The sequence below is a fragment of the Ips typographus genome, linkage group LG2 (genome assembly GCF_016097725.1).
Source record: "Ips typographus isolate SLU linkage group LG2, UJ_Ityp_2.0, whole genome shotgun sequence".
Taxonomy (NCBI): Eukaryota; Metazoa; Arthropoda; class Insecta; order Coleoptera; family Curculionidae; genus Ips; species Ips typographus.
The window spans coordinates 8,354,115-8,381,772 of NC_138423.1; the positions used below are offsets into that span (position 1 = coordinate 8,354,115).

Sequence of the window (27,658 nt, forward strand, 5' to 3'; positions counted from 1 at the left end):
GCCTCCACTTTGCAGTTTTCCTTCAGGTATGCAACCATTTTCGTCACACGTCGTATTTCTGATTGCATAGCAAATTCATTTCTAAACATGTCTAATTCGCTCGCATTATACAGAAACGTTCTTATTCTTATAACTGTTCTGTTTATTTTTCTGTTAAAAGGAGAAACCGATTGTTAAGAATTGTATGTAATACACTGCCGTTTATTCTCTTGACAGGAGTTTGTAAAACAATTTCGTGTTAATCAACTTTTTATATTGGTAATAATTTGCAACTTAAAAATTATTTTCGCACATCCGACTAAGCTGAAAACAAGTTTGCAGTAACCAATGATCTAATTTATGATCCTATGTAGTTAAAATGCGTTTTTAAGAAAGTTAAGTTTTTCCGTTAACAAAACAGTAAGGCTACTTTTTGAAGCCAAAATAATTATTTTTTTCACTTTTTTTGAACTACTTGGGATCTTAAATTGGTTCATCACTATCAGCTACTGCGGAAACGATTTTCAGCCTTGTAGGCTATTCAGAAATACAAAAGGAAGGGAATGACACGCAGTCGTCTCCACAATACTTATTTCGACCTTCAAAGGGTAAGGCCTGCTCTACTAGTTTTGGACATATAAATATTTTTTCGCAATTAAATATGTAGTGTTCGATTCCCAATAAATAATGCTTTATCACTGCCATCTGTACTTGTCAGGCTTAACCAGTAAGCGAGTTGATGCGAAAAATTGTACTTTTTGCTAGTGGTACCAGTGTTTGCCAACAGATGGCAATGCTAAGAAAACGTCATTTGTCATGTTTCCTTTTTGGAATGGAGGACGGTGTGTGGCTCGAAAAACCAGCGTGCGAGTTCGGTTTATTCTTTTTTGGCAAAATATACCGAGTTACCGAAATGATTCAAAGGTTTCATTTTCACAATCAACCTCAAAATAATGTAACATAAAGATTACACTAGGTACCGTTAACTTAAGTTGCCCCGGTCTCCCCCAGTACAATGTTTGTGTCAGCAAGATTGGCGAATTGGGGTCATGATGTGAGTATAAATACTGTACCAAAAGCACGTACAGATCACTGATCTCTGGGTTAGTCTGGGTACGCCTATTGTGCAACTTAACGTGGAGCAGTAGGCGACCAAGTGCCACACCCTAGATCAGCCCTAGCAAAGGAAATAGTGTGGGCGCGCAGCTTAAGTTGCCGTTCCAGCTTACCTCCCTTTGTTAGGTTCTTCACGTCTTTGCCTAAGCTAAGTCTAGGGTTCATTCACCACCGCTAAAGCGCTGCCCTCCGTGTATCTTCAGCCTAGCCAGTTCACATCATGCTCCCAGCCGTCTTGGCCATCTGGGCGTAAGATAACTATCTAGACAATAAGGCACAACTTAATTAAATAAAGTGGGTTACCTGTGGAATCCTGCGTATTCTTCCCCCTCAACCAACCCTTAACGCGACAATAATACAGTCCACTAATCAACGCAAAGTCCGACGGCTTTTCAGTTCTAGTGAAAACCACCGAGGAAAAGCGGATTGGGTTCGCAAAGTTCATAGCACCCAATCATGTAGTGTCAGGTTTTTTCTCCATAATCAGCTTTATTCCTCCCTTTAAACAACTATTAAATTCACAAAATCTTTATAATATGGGTCTCACTGTCTCCCCCTTTCTAAAAAGACAGCCGGCGCATTGATTGTCGAGTTCAGCTCCTGAAGATGGCCATTTATATGTCCGAAACTAGTAGAGTAGGCCTTACCCTTTGAAGGTCGAAATAAAGTACTGTGGAGACGACTGCGTGTCATTCCCTTCCGTTTGTACTTGTACTCCACTGAAAGAATATGGACTACTAATTCTTTTTTATTCAGACATAATTTTCTTACTTGTAAAATATTTTTCCCACAATCGTGCGGAAAGGTGCACTTTGCCGCACGATTTTTCATGGCGGAAGTAGCACATTTCCGCTCTAGTACGGTAATAGTTATTTACATTACTAGTGTAATATGAGAATTTTTATAGTGACGAGTGGGAAGTATTAACACGATGAGGTCGTACACCGAGATGTGGTGAGCGCACGAGTTTTTTTATTTGCCATACCACACAAGTACTGTACAGGGTGCTGCATTTTCGATGGTTTTGGAAAATTCGGAAATCTTTAGCTTGCGACATGAAATAAACCAATTACAGTTAATCTTAAACGTAAACAAAATAATTGTTCTGATTTTCATCCTCACTGACAGTTGGGATCAATCAAAAATTGCATTTTGGCTTATGTTTAATTTACAATGAATCAAATCTATTCAACACCTCAACCTAAAAGACGAAGTTAATCAGCTGTCAAACGGTGACAATCCGGGACACCGGTCAAACTTTGGCTGCGTTTTCAAAAAATTCACACAAACTAAATTTTTTTTTTTTTTGAAACGTTTCCGTGTTTACATTAACACGGAAACGTTTCAAACATTGAGAGTTTAGTTTGTGTGAAATTTGGTAAGTAATTCCAATTAGTCGTCGAAAAAATAGCCTGTAAAACTCGGGCGAATTGTCCATATCGCCCTCGTCTTATTTTTTAACCTTTGTCCTTTTTTTGTGCGATAGGGACATCTTATTCACCCGTGTTGTACAATAGAACTATTACCATACGATTTTGGTTGCATTGATAATTTAATGTCTTTGGTTGAATTATTACAGTTTAATTATGCGTTATATTTATTATTTTTTTACATGCTCAGTTTAAGTGACAATTTAATAAATACTGTTACGGTTTGGGCCTACTATACTCGATTCGGGATGGAATCGAAGCGCCGCAATATCTGGCCGGGCGCGTATTAAAGTAGGCCACAGTTAGGAAGCGCCACACCTGGAATATTCGAAGCAAATCGCGAAGCGTTTCGCGGTCATTCTAGAACGTGGTTTGCGAATATAAAAGAAGCGGCGTCGATGACAGAGTAGTAGTGAAGTAGTGAATTTGGGAACGCGGTAAAGTTTAAATAGTGGAATAATTGTGGAATTGTAGTAGTGTTTTTAGTAGCTGTGTTAATTATTGTACGGAGTGTTTTGAAGTGTTAATAAATTTATTAATTGTTAAGTTAAACTGACTTTGTGTGAACCCACGGGAAAATCGTAACAATTGGTGTCAGAAGTGGGATCAGACTTTAGTGCGACGTGAATTGGAACTAAACTTCGGGTTAAAGACTTGTGTTCAGAACCGGACTAGAGATTTTCGGAACAGTGGTGTGTTAAATTTATTTTATGCCAATAACAAGACGTCAAAGTGCAAACATGGAGGCCCAACTTGCAGCTATTATGGCAATGCTTGGAAAACAAGAAGAGATTCGACAGCAAGACAAAGAAGAACAAGAAAGGATTCGACAAGAACAAGAAAGGATTCGACAACAAGAGAAGGAAGAACAAGAAAGGATTCGACAACAAGACAAGGAAGAACAAGAAAGGATTCGACAAGAACAAGAAAGGATTCGACAACAAGAGAAGGAAGAACAAGAAAGGATTCGACAACAACAAGAAAGAATGCTACAACAAGATATAGAAATGCGTCAAGAAGATAGAGAGCGGCAAGAAAAACGTAACGTAGAAATATTGAACGGTCTAGCGGGGACCAAAACAGAAATCCAAGAGTATGTATCCCATAGTCTCAAAAAGATGGAGTATGACGTTCAGGTAACATTAGACGATGTTCGGGAGGACATTAATAAAATTCAGAACGATGTTCGGGAGGACATTAATGATGTTCGGGAGGACATTAATAAAATCCAGAATGATGTCGAGATAAAGTTACGTGACTTAGAGCGGAAAATTGACAGCAGAAGAGCCAGCTCTACAGTGATCACCGGAAACGGGCTCAACAAGATCAAGCCTCCCACATACGACGGTCAAACTTCATGGGCAATGTACCAACTCCAATTTGAGGCCGCTGCAAATGCAAATGGATGGAGTAACGAGGAAATGGCTGTAGCACTAATAGTGGCATTACGAGGACCTGCATTGGAGCTGTTACAGACGGTGCCTATCGCCCAACGGAGCAACTATGAAGCATTAGTAGCTGCATTAGAACGTCGTTATGGGGATCAACATAAGAAAGGACTGTATCGAACGCAATTAATGGCAAGACAGCAGAAAACTGGTGAAAATCTAGAAGAGTTTGAAACCGAAATTCGTCGCCTTGTGCATCTGGCTTACCCAGCCGTCCCGGATGAAATCCAAGAAGAACTTGTGGCACAGTATTTTGTAGATGGGATTCGAGATCCGGAGGTAAAGAAATGGCTGAAGATGTTCAAAGGGAGCAACAACAGCGAATTACTGATTCGAGCGCTGGAAATTGAAGCTGCGTGCAATGATTTAAAGCCAGAGCCTATTCAAGAGGAAAGAGTACCGCCAGCCGATCATGCTGCTACATTAATAGATGAAATTAAAGCAATGGTAGGCCAATTAGTGCAACAAATGGCAGCATTAGGAAATGGTCAGTCCAGACAGTTAGAACGGTCACGTCCGATCACGAGAGTGGAGTGTTATCGATGCGGACGTACGGGACACATTAGAAGGAATTGCAGACAGCGGTCTTGTTCTCCAAACCCACAGTGCCGACGAAATCAGGACATTAGAACAAATCACCGGAACTCTTCTGTTAAAAGAAACATTACATGTTATACTTGTGGACGTAAAGGACATTACCAATGGAATTGCAGACAGCAGTCTCGTTTACGGACCCCGCAGAACTGGCGTAACCATGAGCAGGAAATGAAGAACCCGGAAGGACATTTACCGCGATATGTAGAGGATCGTCAAGCTTTGGATAGTGATTTAAGGTACCGGAAAGGACAAATTCATAATGGTTGGAGGATTGGTCAAATCGCGATGGTGACAGATAAAGAGGCTACAAAAAGAATGAAGGGCAGCGTTTCTAAGGAAGACATATTGAAAGGACAGCGCTCAGACTCTGATTTGAAAGTAATCAGAAGATGGTTGGAGAAGGATTTGAAACCGGATTGGCAACAGATTTCCAGATATGGACCAACAGTAAGGGGTTACTGGTTACAGTGGAATTCGCTTCGACTGCGAGATGACTTAATTACTCGCAAATGGGAAAGTCCAGACGGAAAACGCTTTGTTTACCAAACAATAGTGCCCAATTCCTGCAAAGAGAATGTGCTGAGAGAACTACATGACAGTCGCGGAGGAGGACACTTTGGAGTAAACCAGACTTTGGCTAGAATAAGAGATCGATTTTACTGGATTAACTTCAGAAAGGACGTTGAGGAATGGTGTAAACGGTGTGACCAGTGTTCGTTACAGAAGGGATCCATCACAATTCGGAAACTTGAGAGAGAGAAGATGAAACCAAACAACAACCGTATGAAGATGACACTGGACCACAGGCCAACTGATGGCAATTATAAGGAAGGTGATGCTGTGTGGATGTTTCAACCCAGGAGGAGCAAAGGATTAAATCAAAGATGGCAACGACACTGGGAGGGACCTTACAATGTGGTAAAAAGGAGTCCAACGCAGCCCCAAAGGCAAGATGAAAATTGTCCATCTGGACAGACTCAAGAAATACCAGGGATTAGATGAAGCGGATCGGGACGATCAGCTTTAAGAGGGGGGCAGTGTTACGGTTTGGGCCTACTATACTCGATTCGGGATGGAATCGAAGCGCCGCAATATCTGGCCGGGCGCGTATTAAAGTAGGCCACAGTTAGGAAGCGCCACACCTGGAATATTCGAAGCAAATCGCGAAGCGTTTCGCGGTCATTCTAGAACGTGGTTTGCGAATATAAAAGAAGCGGCGTCGATGACAGAGTAGTAGTGAAGTAGTGATTTTGGGAACGCGGTAAAGTTTAAATAGTGGAATAATTGTGGAATTGTAGTAGTGTTTTTAGTAGCTGTGTTAATTATTGTACGGAGTGTTTTGAAGTGTTAATAAATTTATTAATTGTTAAGTTAAACTGACTTTGTGTGAACCCACGGGAAAATCGTAACAATACTTTGCCTGAGTAGTATGGTAGTGATCGTAGAAGAAATATTTTAACGTCTAAAGGCGGGTCCACACATTTGGCATTTAGCGAATACCGAGCAAATGTGCGTCAAACACCGATAGTGTGGACAAGGTTGCTCGGTGTTAAGTTAAAGGGAACGAATAATTGTTGTTCCCATACTGGCTCGCTAAGCGGCAAACGTCGCATATGTGGTTTAGCGTGCTGGCATTTGCCGAGCACTAGACGATTGCTCGACATTCGGCGAGCACGTGCTCGGTATTCGCCGGATGCCGCATGTGTGCACCCGCCTTAAGGTTCGGTTGTACAACTGCGGTTTAGTGTCGAGTTTAATCGGGTTGTAATGTGTTAAATAGAGTTTTCGGGGGTAATTGCACGAGTGCATAAAAATTACCGATAATTTTGCATGAAAACTTGTTATCTCTTAACTGCATGAGTTTATTTTGCCGAATGCAGTTTGCAAAGATAACAAGTTTGAACGCAGAATTATCAGGTCATTTTTAAGGCACGAATGTAATTTTGGGGAATATTTCCCGAATAAAGAAAATGTTTTGGTTTTGCTGCAACCATAGATTGCTCAATGGAGCTCAATGAGCAAGTTCCAAACCGTTTATTAATTTTTGTTGACATCGAGTTTGACATTTTTTGGTTATAAAAAGTCAAAAAAATGCGCATGGACAACAATTAGTGCACTAGCAATAGGCTCTACAACAATGCAGTCGTTATAGATACGTACAGTGCAATTATCGAAATGCAATTATCACTTTAGAATGCAATTATCGCTGTCATTCTGGTGAAAATGCACTGCTCATATGGGACATTTAACACATGAGGGAAATATTCGGGGGTAATTGCACAAGTGCATAAAAATTACCGATAATTTTGCATGAAAACTTGTTATCTCTTAACTGCATGAGTTTATTTTCATATTTTTTTGGCGAAAGAGCCCGACACCAAAGGTGGAGGGCTTTTTTAGAAAAAAATATGAAAATGACCGAATGCAGTTTGCAAAGATAACAAGTTTGAACGCAGAATTATCAGGTCATTTTTAAGGCACGAATGTAATTTTGGGGAATATTTCCCGAATAAAGAAAATGTTTTGATTTTGCTGCAACTATAGATTGCTCAATGGAGCTCAATGAACAAGTTCCAAACCGTTTATTAATTTTTGTTGACATCGAGTTTGACATTGTTTGGTTATAAAAAGTCAAAAAACTGCGCAAGGACAACAATTAGTGTACTAGCAATAGGCTCTACAACAATGCAGTCGTTATAGATACGTACAGTGCAATTATCGAAATGCAATTATCACTTTAGAATGCAATTATCGCTGTCATTCTGGTGAAAATGCACTGCTCATATGGGACATTTAACACATGAGGGAAATATTCGTCCGTAATTCGTTTAGTTTGTATTTTTAATGTCCGTGGGCCTAGTTACACTAGTAGACCGATTCCGATCGCTTAATAGCTCCATTTGCACTTTATGCACATTTGGTTAATGTGGGTGCGTGACCTGATGAGTTATCAGGTGCCGTAGTCACGTGATTAGTTTCGATTTTTGTCGGAGAAGCGTCGGTTTCTGGTCGTGTTTCTTTGTGTCACGTGCCATGTGGCCTATTTAATCACCCCACTTTGTGGTATCGGTCCTTTTACCACTACAGCACCCGAACTGCCGACATCTGACCTAGGTTCTGAGCGTTGTGGCACGTGTGTGACTTAAATTTTTTTAATCCTTGATCATCTGACCGACTCACAGGTAAATTGGTTTTATTGTTGGTTCTTTTAAATTATTTTGTATCGGCCCAATTTTCCAACACAGTATTGTGTTCGGCCCGACCAAAGATCTAAGGGCTTTTCGACCAGAGATCTGAGGGTTTTCTGACCAGAGACCTGATTTCCTACCTGGAAATCAGCGGTGGCCACTACTGACTGCTGGGGAGAGGATACTGGAGGTTCCAGGACCCAAATATCGTCTTTAAAGACTGGTAAGGGCAGTTAAGGACAGTTTGGTACTGGTAAAACTTTTCCTGTTTAAATTTCATTCATTTAGACTTTCATCAGTAATCTTGCAACTTTTTCTGTAATTTTTGTAAATTGTAAATGTTGTGGTTGTTTTTTCTCTTGTAATATACACATGTACATATACAACTAACGGTTCGTTTGATTTCCTACAGTAAATCCAAGAGTGTTCATTTATAAAGAGCTAGTGATTGTCTCATGCAATTAATCCACAACCTTGAGCTAACACAATTAAGAATGTTGAAATCTCATTAACGTGAGGTTTCAACATAATAGTGTATTACGTAATAAATCCACAATTTTAACATTTATTTCAATCACTTAAAAACGATTTTAATATAATTTATAGGTAGGTTAAGTAGGTATACAATTAATAATACCTTATGGTCTATTTTTATTTTGTTGAAAAATAAATGATAAGGTTAATTCTTGCATTATTTTCGTAGAAGCTCTAGAGAGAGTAGTGATTTATATTGGAAGATGCGACCTCATGATAAACAAAAGAAATTATCAAAATTTTCAATTGATGAGGAGTTTCTACTTCTGGTGTTAGTGTAAGTAAAACATTTTTTCCACTACTAACATGATAAACATACCATTATTGACCGATTAGTGACTTGAGAAATTAGTTTTCTCTACCTTAATGGTCATTGTTGACCTAGGTCAATAATAGAGTCTAATCTCTAATTCTAGTCTGGCACAAACACAACCAAAAATAAAATTTTATTGACCTAGGTAAATAATAATGTCAATGTCTTTGTAGACATATGACATATGAAATATACTTGACTTTGACAGAGACAGAAGACAGATAAATTAGCAAATCACGTTGTCTCTTAATGTTGTTTTGTTGTGATCCTAAATTTTTTTAAGTTTTTATACAGGGTAATTAAAATTCGACCCTCACCATTGGGATCTCAGAAACCATGAGAGATACGCGAAAGTTTAAATTGGGGCAAAATTGCGCAATTTAAAGCTCAACCAAATGCTGTTTTAAAAATTTCAATTTTCCGAGTACTTCCGAAGATATCCGAAAAAAACTGAAAATTTCATTTTTTGTTTTTATTTATTTCTAACCTTATTTAAAGAGATATCCGAAAACTAAAAGCATCTTTTCATTGCCACTTTTTCCTACCTATTCAATGATGGATTCAAATTTGCCACACGACGTTTCGTTTTTTATCAGTCATCATCAACTTTCTTTTTTCTTATGGGCGCCATTTTGGATTTTTAGCCCACCAAATAGTACATTTTATTCTGATTTTAGTGATGTATAATAACTTATAATTTGCTTCATAAATAACAAAATAATTCAATAAAAACTATTTTTACTTTATCTATTGGCTTTGAGTTAATGGGCCGTTTTATAAAATGTCATTATTTGACAGTACTTGTCAAACACGATAATTCGGACGATTATTAGAGCGTCAATCATAGTTAAAAATGTATCTAGAAAAGAAACCCCCGCAGAAAATGTTATTATTATACAAGCATTGCTGAACTATTTAGGTTAATCAGAAAAAGAGATTTGTTAGCATTATCTCTAACTTAAAAGGCTCATTTATGTTTCCAAGAGAAAGATCATCATTTTAGGAACTTCATTTTTTGCCAAATTTCTATGTTTTAAAATGTTAAGTGCAAGTTTATAGTTATTTATACAGCAAGTGACTCGTCTTCGACTCGGATGATTTTTAAAACCACTCTCGCTCATGCTATTTGTTAAAACAAATTACTTAGAAACTCGTTTTTCCGAATTTTTCCGGAAAAATTAAATGCACTAGGGATGTTCAGGCCAATTGCGTGTGACAAGTACTACCAAGTAATCTTCATAAAACGTCTCATTAACTCAAAGCTAACTAAGGTAAAATAAGTTTTTATTGAATTATTTGGTTATTTATGAAGAAAATCATCAGTTATTATAAATCACTAAAATCAAAATAAAACGTACTATTTGGTGGGCTAAAAATCCAATATAGCACCCATAAGAAAATAGAAAGTTGATGATGGCTGCCAAAAAACAAAACGTCGTGTGGCAAATTTGAATCCATCATCGAATAGCTGGGAAAAAGTGGCAATGAAGAGGTGCTTTTAGTTTTGGAATATTTCTTCAAATAAGGTTAGAAATAAATAAAAACAAAAAATCAAATTTTCAGTTTTTTTCGGATATCTTCGGAAGTACTCGGAAAATCGAAACTTTTAAAACGGCATTTGGTTGAGCTTTACATTGCGCAATTTTGCCCCAATTTAAACTTTCTCGTATCTCTTATAGTTTCTGAGATCCCAATGGTGAGGGTCGAATTTGAATTACCCTGTATATTTTAATATTTTATAATTTCGGCTTTCGACCACTCGGCGTAAATCAACCTCGTAACTACCAAATCGACTGAAATCTTTGTAATTACTAACATCATTCTAATATGAGTAATATGCAAAAAAATCGAGTAGGTTTGTAGGTTATGTTCTTATTAGGGTTATGGTTCAGTCAGTATTGCAGTAAAAGTGAAGCTATTTTAAAGAGCAAGCAACAACAGCAAGTTTGCAGAAACTGGTCAGTGGAGTAGAAGATCTCGTTGGGATAAAAGTTGAAGTACTTTGTCCAGAAAAGCTGGTAGCTTCTGACTCTTATTGATGTATGTCCCTGTACCGTAGTCGCAATCCTTTTCTTGCCAGAAATAGATTCTGCAATATAACCTTCCGCAACTGTGGAAGATTTCCACCCCCCATGTTGCTTCAGTGTCAGTAAATCACCACCATTTTCAGCAAGAATAGTGGCTGAGGTTCTTCGAAATGAATGGCCAGTATAATTTTCTGCATTGGGTAAGTTTAAAAATTTGGCAATTCGACTGGGCATTTTGCTAACTGTATTATGTCCTATAGGTTGTCTGGTGGGTTTGTTGTTCCGAAAACTAATAAACAACCTGGGGAGATCTGGTGTTGGTTTGCAACATATTGCTTAATAAGTTTAATCCAGGTAAGTTCTATAATAACAAATTTTCTTGACTCGCCATTTTTACTAGTTGGAATATTAACAATTATTATGTCGTCTCTAATATTGTAACATAGAAATTGCACTATGTTCCGTTATCAAAAATTGCCTCGGTCTCCCCCAGTACAATGTCTGTGTAAGCAATGTCAATGTCTGCAACGTGGAGCAGTAGGCGTACCCAGACTAACCCAGAGATCAGTGATCTGTACGTGCTTTTGGTGCAGTATTTATACCCACATCATGACCTCAATTCGCCGATCTTGCTTACACAGACATTGTACTGGGGGAGACCGAGGCAATATTTGATAACGGAACATAGTGCAATTTCTATGTTACAATATCAACATCTTTTTTTAGCATATTACATAACTCATCTGTTCTACATGCTCCAGCCACAACAATAACCAGCACAGCCTGTAATTTTTATGATTGAATAATGTAAATATTTATTATAAGTAAGTAAAACAAGTAAGGTTACCTTAACCGGCAAAAAAATCCATCCCATGCATTTTCTAAAAAACTGTTTATATGTAATTCTGTAAAAACTAAAGATTTCTTAGCTTTGTAAGTTGTATTTTGTCTCTTCAAAAAAGCAATTAGTTTGAAGTACTTTGATATGTCGATGTTCTCTTTTAAAGATATAGTCGACTTTAACATTGAATATACAGGGTGGTCCAGTTTTAAAAGTCAATAATTCACCAATCCATAGCCAATTAAAAAATAAGTTGACATTCATGATGCCATTTTCCTGAAAAGTGCTTCCTAAGGAAAATACAACTCATCAAATTTCTGTTTAAAAAATCGTTTTTTTTTGTCATAACTGTCAAACCGTTGGAGCAATATTGATCAAGTTTGGAACAAGCACTTTATTACACGTTATTACGGTCAATGACCCAAAACTAACCCAACCCAACTTAAAAATTGTCTTGGAAACGGAAAATTCACTTAAGAAGTTTAAAAAATATTATTGTAGCCAGTTTTCATAGTTTCCAGACAAACTGAAAGACTTTAGTTTTGAAAATTGAATTAGAAAAGATAAACATTTCAAAAGCTTAAAAATTGTGTTTGTAACCAGTTTTCATGCAAATCGAGAGACTTTAATACTAAAAATTGACTTGTAGACATAAAAACTACTTTTTCAAGAATTTGTTACCACAAATTCATACATTTAAACCTTAAAAGTTGACTTGAACCCCAAAATGTGACTGAACTAATGAAAAGTGACATCAGAAGCTTAAAATTTGCATTTGAAGTAAGTTTTCATAATTTGAAGACAAATTTCAATATTTTCGTCTTGAAAAAAGTCTTAGAGGCAGGACATTGACATTAGATTCATGAAAATTGTCTTGAAAACTAACTTTTTGTGCTTTTTACTTTGCTTTTCATTTTCTTCGAATTGTGGACTATTGTTAGTGCTTCAAAACTGCTTTCAGCTTGGAAAATCGAGTTTCAAGATTATCTTTACCAAGTTATTGACATAGCAAACTTAAAAAACAATTTTTACATTCTTCATAGACTTAAAATGGCATTCCAAGCTTAGTCACTATTAAATCGACTTCTAGACACCTCAGTGCTAAAAATTCGGGTATTTCTTAATAAACTAGACTGGTTTTAGTGTTTTAAGGCTGTTTTCAGTGCCTCAAATCGAGTTTCAAGACTATCTTTACAAAGTTTATGACTTATCAGGCCTAAAAGCCAGTTTGTCCACTGACCATAGTCTTGAAAATGTTATTTCAAGCGTCTTCACTATTAAATTGACTTCTACACTCATAGGTGCAATAAATTGTAGCATCTCTAAGAAATTCAGACAGTTTTTAGTGCTTTTTAAGACTGAAAAATCGAATTTAAGACTATTTCCAAAAGTCAAGTTTCTTCAGTAATAAAAGTAAAAAATTTTGGTACCAAATGCTACAATAATAGTCTTGAGAACTAATTTTTAGAAATAAAATAGTCCGAAAATTTAATTTACTTCTAGACTTGTTGACCAGTCCAGAAAATTGAGTTGTACACCAATTAAAGTCTTGAAAATATACTTTTGGACTCTCTTTAGTCGTAGTAAAGTCAGTTCTAGCATTAAAAGTCAACTTTTATATTATTTTTAGTAGTAAAAAATGAGTTTCATGCACAATACAATCTTTGTCTTGATTTCCGGACTTTTTTTAGTTCTTGAATGCCAGTTTCAGACACTCAACCAGGATGGCAGTCTGAGAAAGCGAATCATAAGACCATTCCTAATAGTAAAAAGCAAGTTTTTAGACTATTCAGTACAAATTTGGACTTTCACAAGTCTTGAATGTTCAGTTTTAAACTATAAAACGATTTTTTAAAATACAACTTGAAAATACACTAACATGGTATTTTCAGAAGTACAAGTTATATATGTATTAAAACACAATGTCTTTTACAACATTTTACCACTTGATAATAGCAATTTCAACAACAGAACTGTCAAAATTGACAATTATAGGAAAAAAAATGGCATAATGATCTTTATGTAGTTTTTATCCTAGACAACGTAATAAATATAAGTGTGTGGTTTTCATGACTGCAAAAGTGCAAAACGCAAATAAATAAGTATTTAGTGTAACTGCTGTTTTTTTAAGAATCTTTTTTGCTGTTTTTTTTGACGGGGCTTGGGCTTGGATAGGTAGGTGTGGTTTAACACTAATGTCTGTTTTTTTAAAGACGACGTATCGCGTTCTTTATTGAGGCATAAGTGCATTTTTAAGTGAGATTTGCTTTTTTAGGTGACAACAAGAACAATACAAACAATCATGTTGTTATAAAACAAGTGACTGCTATGATATAATGTCACGTTTAATTTATGAGCCCTTCTTGATTCATTAATTAAACTGACTCACGACGTTAAACGTCGCGCCGGGATCTCAGTTTTAAGGATGGAATCAAACACGGAGTTTTCTATTAAACACTTAAATCTATTAAATATAGTATACACAAATGGGTCTGCACAATACACATAAATACACTAAAAGTTGGCAATTTAACAATTGTACTTACATAGGTTCATAAGCTAAGGACTTTGTGTGTTGGAACAATTCTGGAGAATGGACTACTTAACTTGATCTTCTTTTCCGAGGAGAGTCGACATCTCGACTTCCTGGTTCAGCTGGTCGCACTACTGTGGATTGGTTCACACTCCCCCTATACTGCTGAAATCGGCGTGTTTTATACCCGATTGATCGGCTGACGTAGTTTGTTATTGTTCGTCGCCTATTTTTCATATTCCTGCAAACCAGGTGGTGGTGATTCATCACCGATATGATGCACTCGGTGCATCATGGTGTGACCTTGCCTCGTGCAATTTCAGTGCATTTCGCAATCCTCGAATATTCTTATGTTTTTAAGTCAATAAGTCCATCTTTTGAATTGATGGATTTTCCATTCGTGACAATATCCATAAATGTAGTATAAATAATATAATACATTTTCAATAACAGGATCATTAAAAATATGGTTAATAGTGGATAATATAACGTTTTTTCCACTATTAACAAAATTTAGACTAAACAAAACAGCAAAATGAAGAGACAACCTAATTATCTGTCTCTGTCAAGTATATTTCATATGTCATATAATAATAGACATTGACATTATTATTTACCTAGGTCAATAAAATTTTATTTTTTGTTGTGTTTGTGCCAGACTAGAACTAGAGATTAAACTCTATTATTGACCTAGGTCAACAATGACCATTAAGGTAGAGAAAACTAATTTTTCAAGTTACTAATCGGTTAATAATGGTATGTTTATCATGTTAGTAGTGGAAAATAGTATATTATTAACCAAGGTTTAGACAGAAGCTCGTCGCTTCACTCCTCGGGATTTAAACTTGACATATGGTCAATAAAAGTAAAAGCTATCTAAACCGTGGATAATATAGCGTTTTTTCCACTATTAACCATATTTTTGATAGCCCTTTTATTGAAAATTTAAAAACTTAGGATAACAACATAAAAAGTCAACCTAATTTATCTGTCTGTGTCAAGTCAAGTATACTTCATGTGTCTTGTGTCTTAATAGACATTGACATTATTATTTACCTAGGTCAATAATATTTCCTTTTTGTTGTGTTTGTGCTAGACTAGAACTAGATATTAGACTCTATTTTTGATCTAGGTCAACAATGACCTTTAAGGTAGAGAAAACTAATTTCTCAAGTTACTAATCGGTCAATAATGATATGTTTATCATGTTAGTAGTGGAAAAAACGTTTATTATTAGACTAGAGTCGACGGAAATATTTAAGCAACTCTTAATACTCTCAGCGATTAATACTCTCAATTCTATTAACCATTTTGATTATTAATCGCTATCATTAATACACTCGTTAGCTAAATAACTATTATTAAAAATTTCTATATCATCTATTTTAAACTTTATTTTTGGAGTGTATACGATGATAAATCTTACTATAAAGGTAGCACTCGTATAACTGCATCTAGAACGAGTCTCTTAATTTCTTCTATTTCTCATTTCTGTTACTGTAATATCATTAACAAAACAACAAATCTAAGTTAATATCTAATATCATAAGGGCGCACTCCAATTACATTAACCAAGTTGAGATCTTGTTCTTAAATTAACCGCACATATTTCCACGGCCGCTAAACTGTCCGACTAGACGAATTGTTCGTCCTCCTTATTAATGACGGTACTATTTAGCCGGTTTCCTTCTTACTTTACTTAGTTAATGTGATGTATTCAAAAGGTCCTTAGAAAGCATGACGATTTATTAACTCGCCAAAGCGTGCAATATATCACGCTCACCAGAATAAATTCTGAGTTAAATTAGTTTGAGAAACATTCATTAATAATTTGAATTAATATAATCAAAGATACAGAGGTTCGAAATACAACGATTTGTTCTTGGCAATGTAATCTGATATTTTTAATTTATCTTTACCATATTATAATAATTGTGCCAGGACAATAAATCAGTTTAAAGTGTGGTGAACGAAAAACGAGCCTCATTGATTAACTTTTTAGTATGAGTAGGAAGGCAACATGAGCAGAAACCATTAGAAACAAATTAGATTTTAAGTGATTTCCGAATTAGCTGTAACGTAAAAAAAATCATTTTCTAGGAGATTAGCACTGATCGGAAAGCAAATTCGGCTGGGATCAACTATTTTTTGTAAGGAAACTCAACCTTTAGGATGACAATGCAAGTCGTCAAAAATAGCTCGAAATCTCTTGAAATTAAATACGAGGAGAGTTTGGAGTGCTGCTTAAAATTAGTTGGAACCACCAACAAGTTTTATGAATCTTCTGCAATACTTCATTTATTAGCTGATTTTAGTTAAGAGAATCGGATGCGTTTCAACGAAATTTCTTGAACGAGAGATAGCAATGCTAATGCATCGAATTTGTAACACCTTGTACACTCAATTTGTAAAACGTTTTCGTGTTTACTTATCAGTTTTGACGCATAGTAGGCTCCGCAACATAAAGGTTATGAATTGGTTTGATTCTGTATAAAACTTTTGTAACGGTATGAATAGTAATAGTCTGCTTAGTAATTTTCGATCGATAACCAAATTTTCATACACTGTAAATATAAAATATGGGGTGTTTCATTTGATTTTGACAAGTTATTACAATTTAAAAGTTTTAATTTCCGAATAAAATTCCTGTAGGAGCTTATGGATCATGAAACTGGATGTTACCACCGTCCAAGCAAATTTTGGTAAATAAAACTCAAATAAAAGTTGAACGTTAAAATGTTTTCTACATTTTTACAAAATAACAAATATCTGACAAACTGTAAAATTTAGACGTATCAAAACCTTAATGTAATTACCATTGTTTTCAACGTAGATTCTGAAAATCACATAAAATACTAGGTGAAAAAATACAACTCATACAGGTGTTACAAATTCGATAAATTAGCATTGCTATCTCAGAAACTATGTATAGTTGACAGAGTTTTAGTAAAATGAAGGCAAAGTTGCACATTTTATTGCTAAATAATTTCGTAAAAAAAAATTTCATTACATCCCGAGATATCCGACAAAAACCAAAAAAGTCAAATTTCTGATACCATTCTCATTCATTTTCTTTATTGAAAAGAAGTAAGTCCATGTTCACACAGTGGAGTAGTGAGTGTAAGTGAAAGCAAACTCAAAGTCGATCTCCAAAAGTATGTTAGTAATCAAGTATGTGTAGAATAAAATAAACAACCACCTTTTATACACCTAGGTTTAGCTGTCGCCCCTTGTAGAATGACAGCCAGCAGACTGTGACTCTAGTTAAACCTCTGAAGATGGGTGTCTAAATACACTCGAAACATGTCAGGCACATAACAACTTAATAAATACTTTTTGGAGATCGACTTTGAGTTTGCTTTCACTTAAAACAGTTTTAGTTTCCAGCTCCGACGTTTAGTTGTTTAGATACCATCATCATTTAATAGATAGATAGATACATAGATAACAGCTTTTATTTAAAACAAATAATTACAGGGTAATTATGTTTAAACACGACAAAGAAGAAAAAAGTATCTAGTATCAGTGGATAGATACGTACGAAGAACGTTGCACTTTTTGAAAAAACTCCTCAAAATTGTAAGGTTCGATGAAAACGAGAAGATTAAACAAATCCTTTTTAAACTTACCCAAACCTTGTGTTTCTCGAAGCTTTCTAGGTAAAGTATTAAAGCATTTTATAGAAAAATATGTACACTGTTTTTCAGTTTTCAAGTTAACTTGTGTTGGGGAAGGTTGTACTGATTCTGACTGCCTCTTGTGTTGCGTGAGTGATTGACTAAAAAATGTTCAAATAAATTTGGATTTCGTTTTAAAAACAATATGTGTTCAAAAATAGATATTGCTGGCAAAGTTAGAAGATCATTATTTCTAAATGCATTTCGACAAGTAGTTAACGGTGGCGACTTGGTGATTATTCTTAGTGCGACTTTTTGGTTAGTGAATAGCAAGCTTATGTTTGTGCTGTTTCCCCAGAATATGATATTGAATTTAAGCAATGAATACACTGTTCCATAATAAGCAATTCTTAATGTGTCTAAGCTACAGTGTTTAGCTAAAATTCTCAAAGCATAGCATGCCAATGATAGCCTGGCGCTCAATCCGTCGACATGATAACTGTACGTCAGGCCAGCATCTACCTGCAGTCCCAATAGTTTGGTATTATTACTTATAGGTACAGTGTTAGTCTTGAAAGTTATACTTTCTGGAAGTTCCACCAAATTATTACTCGTTTTGAAAATGATACACTGGGTTTTATCCATATTTACAGTAAGATGGTTCTGACTAAACCACCTCTCTATGTGCTCGAAATGATATATACAAAGTTCTTCAAGAGAAACAAATGTTTTTGCGTGCATAAAGTCAATTTAACTCAACAATTAATAAATTTATTTACACTTCAAAACACTCCGTACAATAATGGGCCTGTCCCACAATTTTTTTTTATTTCATAACTACAAAGACGGATTGAAAATATTATACCCGTATTTTTTTGTTTTCAAAAATATTAAGTCTAAATAGAAAAAAAATGATGATAAAAACTACATTAATCTCATGTTTAAAACGCCCGCCGCCGGTGACGTACTACACAATCAATCAATCAGCGACAAGAAGTGAAACAGATGGCGTGCAACAGCCAATAAAATCGCCCAGAATTACGTACGTCACATGCGCGCCAAAACAATCTTTTAAATTTAATGGACAAATTCAAACTAATGTAGGAACATTTACGACCATAATTTTTTCTTCAAGAATATGAAAAATTAGTTTTTTGATCCTATTCTTTCGATTCCAGTCATTAAAACAAAAATTTATGATATGTGGGATAGGCCCATTAATTCAGCTACTAAAAACACTACTACAATTCCACAATTATTCCACTATTTAAACTTTACCACGTTCCCAAATTCACTACTCCCGCCGTCGAGACCGCTTCTTTTATATTCGCAAACCACGTTCTAGAATGACCGCAAAACGCTTCGCGATTTGCGTCGAATATCAAAGATGCTTCCAGGTGTCGCTTCCTAAGTGTGGCCTACTTTAACACGCGCCCGGCCAGATATTGCGGCGCATCGGTTTCATCCCGAATCGAGTGCTCGTTCAGAAGTATCGAGCAGCGGTAGGCCCAAACGGTAACAATATAATAGAAAAAAAAAAAAGAAGAAAAAAGGCTATCGACCACTACGGTCTTTCTGCCAAAGTTTACAATTTTTTTTTCTATTCAGGTAATCTTATTTCTAATTTATATAATTATAATATAAAAGGTAACGGGATTGTCTGCTCTGTCTTTTTATGCATAGTGGATTTATTATTTTCCAGTTGTTTGGATTGTTTTTTATTTAGTTTGTAGTTGTATGGGTCTATCAGTTATTTTGGTCATGTTCGTTTGGTCTTATTTTGGTTATCAGTCTTAGAGCAATTTGTTCTGTAGTCTGAGTATATCTTTTAGTATTGTCAGTAGCGTTTGCTCTGAGTATATGTCCGTGGTCCAGAACTGGTTTACAAATGAATTTGTAAATTTTAGTTGCTGTTTTTGTGCTAATACCTTTATTTTTGTATGTTAATGACCTAAAGTGTTTTGTCTTTTTAATAATTTCAGTCCTCGCATTTTTTAGGTGTTTTGTGAATTTTAGCTTTTGGTCTAGTGTTACTCATAAGTATTTTACGTCGTTTGTGGGCTCAGTTCTGTGGCTGTCCGCAGTAACAGTTGGAGAGTCATCTTTGATTTGATGGTTTGCTAATAATAGTTTTGGTTTTTAGTTGCGTTGGACGTTAGTCTCCATCTGTAGAAACATGTCATTGAATCGTCAGTAAGTGATTAAAGTATTGACGCCGCTCTCTGTGTAGTTTTCGTGAACAATTAGTGCTGTATCGTCTGCGTATTGTAATATGTAGTCCGTTTTGTCAATTTGGTTTTTGTCCTGTTTGTTGTGGTGGTATATTTCGTAACAGTAGATATTGTAGAGAAAGGGTGAGAGAGGTGATCCTTGCGGTCAGCCCTGTTCAGGGGGAAAAATAAATAATTAACCAAAAACATATTTTTTTAAATGAATGAAAAGTCCTATAAGAAACTCTCTCTTTCTTTTTCGAAGGAGCAATGAACCTAATTATCAAATTAAATTAAACTAAATTATCTACTTGTTATGACGAAAACGAAACGTCGGAGTTGAAAACTAAAACTATTTTCTTGAAGAGCATAAAAAAAGTGCTTTCAAAAGGTGTGATTAATTTTTCAAAATAATCAGGGGCAATACCATAAGAGCTCAGATTTAGCCTAATAATTTTTGTGCTTGTTTTAGAACACTTTCTTTTTGGTGTAACTGCACGAGACCTGTTGTAACTAAATCACAAGAGCGTAGCCAAACAGGTCGAGTTTTGTTCCATAAAGAAAGTATGAGAAGACAAGCGGAAAAATTATTCTGTTCAAAATCTGAGCTTGAATGGTATTTGATAAAACAATTCCATGAATATAATCAATAATATAATAAGACTGCGACTTCCGTGTACTGGCAGAAATAATTTTTTCTGGTTCTTTTGATTTTCTGCAGTAGAACTCTATCCGAAGCGAGCCATAACCAGAACAATACGAACAAAAATCAAAATTGACAGTGCCAGCAAAAATCTCAAGGTGAGACATTGCCACAATTGCACACAAAATAGTAAAAATCCATTGAAACGATGAAATTAACAGCAAAATTTATTTTTAAGATTTTTTTATCCGCTAGCAAACTCTCTTCCTTCCTTATTAGCCGATAGCAAACCGTGTTTTGATGAAGTATATATGGCATTTTTTGTACATGAGTGGAATTGTCAATAATAAAGTGGTAAAAAAATAAAATTGAAAGTTGACTTTTTCGGTTTTTGTCGAATATCTCCAACAAAAATAAAAGATTTTTAAAATAAAAGATATAATAATATGTAATATAATATAAATATAACGATATAATAAAAGATTTTTCAACTTTTTTTAGCAAATTATTTTGCAATGAACGGCGCAACTTTGCCTCCATATAACTACAGCTCTATCAACTATAGTTTCTGAGATAGCAATGCTAATGCATCGAATCTGTAACACCCTGCAAGGTTTTTTTCCTTTTTGTTCCTTCTCTGAATTTGGGACAACCGGTATATCTTGAACATATTGTTACGGTCTGGGCCTACTATGCTCGATACTTCTTAACGAGCGCTCGCCTCGGGATGAAACCGATGCGCCGCAATATCTGGCCGGGCGCGTATTAAAGTAGGCCACAGTTAGGAAACGCTACCTGGAAGATTCTTGAATGATCAAGGCAACCCGCGAAGCGTTTCGCGGTCATTCTAGAACGTGGTTTGCGAATATAAAAGACGCGGTCTCGACCGCAGTAGTAGTGAATTTGGGAACGCGGTAAAGTTTAAATAGCGGAGTAATTGTGGAATTGTAGTAGTGTTTTTAGTAGCTGTGTTAATTATTGTACGGAGTGTTTTGAAGTGTAAATAAATTTATTAATTGTTGAGTTAAATTGACTTTGTGTGAACCCACGGGAAAATCGTAACAATATTGTTACACTTTTACACTTTACGGGGTTCTTTTAGATAAGTGAGACTTTGAACAAACTCAACAAACTTTATTCAATAATTGCACAACAATTTACAACACTAGAAATAACTTTTTTGTTTGAGAGATGGCGTTAAACCAAATTTTCCATTTTTTGAAACCTCAGTCACACCCGGTATACTCAGTTTCGTGACAACTTATTTAAAGTCATCAGAAAGCAAAGGAAAATACCCTTTTTTGTTCAAACGGATGTGAAGTACTCAGCTCCGTTTAGTGGCCGTGAAATGCACTTTTACGGCCGGTGTCAATGGTACAGGAAAAAAAATACAGGAAAAAAGTAAATTAACAATCACTATGTCACCGTCTACGCTTATGGTTGCTGGTTACGATTTCTCTGTGACCACTGTGTGCACCAATTACAGCAGTACACCCATCCATCTCGTCTTCCAATTTCATTTTGGCGTATATGAAAAAATGGAAAATATTTCACATCAACAATGCATAACCAGCAAACATAACAATAAACGTCACCGTTATTGCTAGACCTTTCTCATTTTATTTATCAAAAATTAAGAATTTTTAAATAAATATCGTTTGAACAAAAAATGTTTTGTACACCTCGGCCGTGAAATAATTTCTTCGTCCTCAAGATTGTTGTCCTCGGCCGTAAGACGGCCTCGGACGCCAAACTTTCTTTCCGCAGATAAAACACCATTTCACGGCCTAGATATACAGGTCACCGTTTCAATCAGATAGAGCATTTCAATCCTGTTATTTTTTAGGATTGACTAGTCAAAACAAATAAAAAAAATAACATGATCGAAAAGCTCTCCGATTGAAACGGTGACGTCCATGCCATGGATGTCCGATGTAAACAGGATTTACTTGACATTGACCACCGCCCTCTGTACAAGAAAGCCAAGAAGGTGCATGCCAAAAATTCCAATATGGCCGAAATATGGGATTGACAGTTTGCATTTGTTTGTATTGTGGAAATTGAGTTTTTGGATGATTAACTTAATTTTTAAGGTTTAAAGTCAAGACTTGGGATTACTTGCCAAAGTAATTTTTGTTTGCTATTATATATTGTTGTTTATATGTTTATTGTTCTAGTGAAAGTGTAGTTTGTGTTCATTTTATTGTGTTATCACTATTGTTATTGTTCCTTCATTGTTCTATAATTTGTGGTTGGTTTTTTAACTTAAATTCTATTGCCTCTACAATATGCCGTCCACTGGTTGTTTGCCAAATTTCTAAAAGCAATTTGGTGAAAGGTCCAAAAGTGTCAGTCTTTTACTTTCGAAAAGACCCTGCTCGAACCCAACAGTGGTTGAAAGCTTTGAAGTGGAATGATTTTACTCCAACACAATACTCAGTGGTAAGTACAATATGCTTTCTCATTCAGTAAACTTATTGCCTCTTACATACATTGGTATGTGACTTATGTGAGTTACATTTTGAGAGCAACAAAGGTTTACTCTGAAGAAACAGGACAGCTTTTAGAAGTTCTATTGGCACATTTACATTTTAAAAGAAAGGTCTTGGTAATAATATAAAACCCATTTACCAGTTTTGCTTACCTAGATTCAAGGATTTCCAAATTTTCTTTGATTGAGCAGTTTTTACATTAGTTTGTTGTACTTTCCGAGACAAAGGGTTCTAACCAAACTTGCTTTGGCTGGACTTTATTGGGTATAAAAAGCCATATCTATACATATCTGGATCAGGAATGAAGCGTTCTTTGGTTTTTCACCCACAACTTCTAATCAACTACACGAAAAAATAAAAAAAAACATATTTTCTACTGTATCTCCATAGGTTTGTGTACAAAAAAAAATTCGATAACGCCGCCATTAAAAGCCACATTCTAGGCTTTCTTGTAAAGAAGGCGGTGCATTGACACATTGATTTGATGGACGGTTGTCATTTTTTATTTGAATTGTGTACTATTAATCTCAAATTCAAATTACCGACCTTTTTGAATTTTGTTTTCGTTAATGCGAAATAGATTTCGGGCTTTGTTGATTTGCCAAGGTGGGTTTTTTATAGGTAAAATACATACCTATATTTCTGTAACATTTGTGACACTGCTGATGACTGGCTTGGCCTCTACAAGTGTGTTTGCTCGGCTCTCCTCCGTAGAATTAGGCTGACAGTACGTAAACAGATCTTGGACAACCAAAAACTAGAATCATTTATGATTTTGCCATGCTACTTTTACACCAATGTATAAAAATTCAACTTAAAAGACGTATTGTGGCGTCAGTGTTTTCAGTGTTTGTTGTGGTAGAGTGTTTACAATATCTGTCTCATTTTAACTCATTCAGATAAAATAAGATGATCTATGTTACTACAGCTTAAAACTCAGGTTAATACTTACTTACCGCCAAAGAACGCCTAAAACGAGATTTTCTAAGATGACTGTATGACACAAACTGTCAGTTTTGAATTTTCAACAATATGGCACCTGCTATTAAAACAAACCCAATTTTTATTGACAACGTCGTAAACATGTTGGTTTGTTTACACCCATCAAGCTAATTGTAACAGAAATTACACTATGTTCCGTTACCAAATATTGCCTCGGTCTTCCCCAGTACAATGTCTAGGCATTTACGAATATTCTACCGGTAGATACCTGTTTAACCTAGAGCGTTCGAAAATTATTTTTGGTAACTACTATTGCCGTTCTGAAATTTTACCCATATACCGAATATATGTACCCGGTTTATGATTTATGGATCGAGAAGTTCCGTCGGTAAATTGAGAAAAAAGTGACTTTTGACAGGTTTTCCGTTAAAATTTAGAATCATAGCCTCAAACATTAGTTTATGTTTGACCGTTTGTCGGTTTGTTCCTCAGTTTAGCTAGCTTATGAGATTGACCTGTTAAATTAAAATGGATATTGGAATATGTTCTGTTTGCGAGATGGAGGGAGGGTATGCCGATATTATAAAACATTTCAAATATGAACATCTGGATCAGATGTCAAAGACATATCAGGAATATGAATACCAATCGCGTTCTAAAATTCATTCAACCGTAATGAACCAGATCCTTAAAAGTTACACCGATTGTGGTAAACGGTGGAATTAGCAGGTATAATTTTCGTAAATGCCTTCTGTGTAAGCAAGATCTGCGAATTGAGGTCATGATGTGAGTATAAATACAGCACCAAAAGCACGTACAAATCACCGAACTCTGGAGTTTTCCCCAGAGGGAGGTCACTACGCCTACTCACTCATTAGCTCGCTTCTTGCTAAACATTTTAAATCCTTTAGTGGGTAACACAGCTTCTTACATAAAAAACTCTCCTCACTTTCTTGAAAAACTCAAACATATCGACATTAATCCAAATCATATTTTGGTAAGTTTTGATGTTGTAAGTTTATTCACAAACGTCCCAGTTGACAAAACTCTTTCAATTGTTAGATCTAAATTGCAAAAGTCTTGGGGAACGTACAAACTTAAGCGTAAACACTGATCTCTGGGTTAGTCTGGGTACGCCTTTTGTGCAACGCAACGTGGAGCAATAGGTGACCAAGTGCCACACCCGAGTATCAGCCCTAGCAAAGGAAATAGTGCAGCAAAAGTTGCCGCACCTACTTACCTCCCTTTTCTAGTATCATAACGACTTTACCGGCCCGGTGAATGCCCTCGGACAGGAGTCTAGGGTTCAATCATGCCCGATAAAGCGTTCGCCCTTCGTGAACCCTACCGCCCTCTCTGTCCAGCATCCCCCATCATGATCTACGCCATCTTGGCAATCTGGGGGTAAGATTACTGTACCAACTGACTTAACTTCTCAAATAAAGTGGGTTACTTGTGGAAACCTGAGTATTCTTCTTTCTGGGCTACCCCTTAACGTGACAATATGAAACTAATACTATTCAATAATATGATAAACAAAATGCCACTTTTACAATAAAGTAAGTTGTAATTTACTTGAATATTAGATTGGGTGGACAGTCAGTTGTTTCGGAGATTTTTTATGCCTTAAATTATTTCAAAAATTACGTCATTGATGACGTGCACGCATAGTTATGTGGCGGCTCCTTTACTATAGGTAGGTACACACCAAGGACGGTAAACAGTAATCTACTATCTTAACTTCACAGCGTTACCAAATTCACTTCGCCTTTCGTGTTGAACCCTGCGAAACGCTTTGCAATTTGCTGCGAAGACAAGAGAAGTGTCAAGATGTGGTGGTTTCAAGACGACACTCGTATATATCCTTCCGAATCGAGTGCTCGCTCGGTCAGCGCCAATCCGTAACACTGTCTCCTTCTGAAGGCTGATCGTCTCTATCCGCTTATCCAGTTCTTGATACATCTTGATTCTGTCCAGATTATCAATTTTTATCTCGCCTTGGGACTGCGTTGCATTCTTACCCGACATTGTTTATCCTTATTCCCACGTTATAAGGTCCCTGTTACACCGGTGTCAATTTTAGTGATTTGCATTTCTTCCACTGAGGATTAAACAACCGAACTATATCATCCTGGAATCCTCTCAAATTGATCCTAAGATCATAACGAGCTTTCATCTTTTCACCAGCTACTTTCACGGTTTTTGGTCGCGAAGATAACTAGGACCCTGCCACCAAAGACTGTGATGTTTGTGAGCAGAGAGGTCTGCTATGTCAAAAACTTGGTGAAGATAGCCTTGAAATTCCAAGCATTTCCAAGCTGAAAGCAGTTTTAAAGCCCTAAAAATAGTCGAGAGTTCTAAGAAAATGAAAGGCAAAGTAAAAAAACTTGAAAAGTAAGTCTTCAAGTCAATTTTCATGAATCTATTGTCAATATCCTGTATTTAAGACTATTTTCAAGACTAAAATATTGAAATGTGTTTTCAAATGATAAAAAAATTACTTCAAATGCAAATTTAGCGCTTCTGATGTCACTTTTAAGCGCTAAAAACAGTCTAGATTTTTAGGAAATGCTCGAATTTTTAACACTGAAGTGTCTAGAAGTCAATTTAATAGTGAATATGGAAAATGTAAATATTTTTTTTAAAGTCTATTTTCAAGACTAAAATATTGAAATGAGTTGTGAAGCAATACAGGAGAGATTCCCCTGGAAGGCAAATCTGCCGGGTTTAAATCAGATTTAATGTAGTGTCATTGGTAATCCTGGGTTAATTCTTGAACTGTAAAACGCGATTGGGCACAAATACAGACCAACGAGAGGAATGGGATTTTATCCAATTTAATGCAATTTGTGAATCGCTCCAGAGAATAACTTTATCCAATGCAAACTGACCTTTAAATATTTCTACTAGTTTGGTTATAAGGCGAGAAAGGATAACTATTCCACACAATTCTAATCGCGGAAGGGACACTGTCTTTAGAGGAGCGACGCGAGTTTTACTAGATACCAAGCAGCAAGCAATAGAACCGTCATTATATATGGTACGCAAGTAGACGCAAGAACCATAAATTTCTTATATTCTTGAATGTAATTCACATCTCGTAGAAACCTTCTTTCTGAATTGTCAAACCGCTTTCGAGCGATTGCGAAAGAATCACCGAGTTTAAGATTCTCTGTAGGTGTTTTTAATTGAAGATTAACCTGAAAGGTTGTAAAGTGAAAAATGTCTTCGGCAAGCTGATCCTCTTTTGACAGATGTTTTTTAGAAGGTATTTCTTCAAGAGACCAAAACTTAGAAACCAAGTTTTCAATAGAAGAATCAGTATGGGTAAGTAAGGACACGTTTACATTGGAACTAGAGTCAACGATTTGATGATGAGGTGACTGAACAAATGATCCTCCAACAATCCACCCTAATTTGGTGTTTATCAAGGTCGGAAGATCTTTGCCTAAGCGATGAACTCCTATCCTCCTATCTGCACCAAGCAGGAGATCAATCTCTGCGGCTCATGAACATAGATCTGCTAAAACAACTCCATCGGGAATTATCCAATTTTTGTCAATTCAATCTATTTTTGTTTCAGGAAGAGCGCAATTAATGGTTGTTAAAACTGCACAGGGAACATTAAATTCCATCATCACATCTTCAATAAAATGATTTTTAATGATTTAAAATGATTTTTTATTGAAGATGTGATGATGGATCATTTTATTGAAGTGAGCGAGACCAAGTTTTGTGACCATTTTAT

General features: G+C 35.8%; 1 long non-coding RNA gene across 2 annotated transcripts; it reads right to left on the reverse strand.

Annotated features, from left to right (window-relative positions):
- Nucleotides 1-23,976, reverse strand: LOC145724738 (uncharacterized). Of its 2 annotated transcripts, none has more exons than XR_014177074.1 (4): nucleotides 23,921-23,976; nucleotides 23,603-23,725; nucleotides 1,399-1,814; nucleotides 1-1,338 (listed from the first exon to the last, which is right to left on the reverse strand). It is a non-coding gene; the product is annotated as an uncharacterized LOC145724738 (long non-coding RNA). The 2 variants fall into 2 exon arrangements; XR_014177075.1 differs by having other exon boundaries at nucleotides 23,925-23,964.
- Between the last annotated feature and the right edge of the window lie 3,682 nt (nucleotides 23,977-27,658).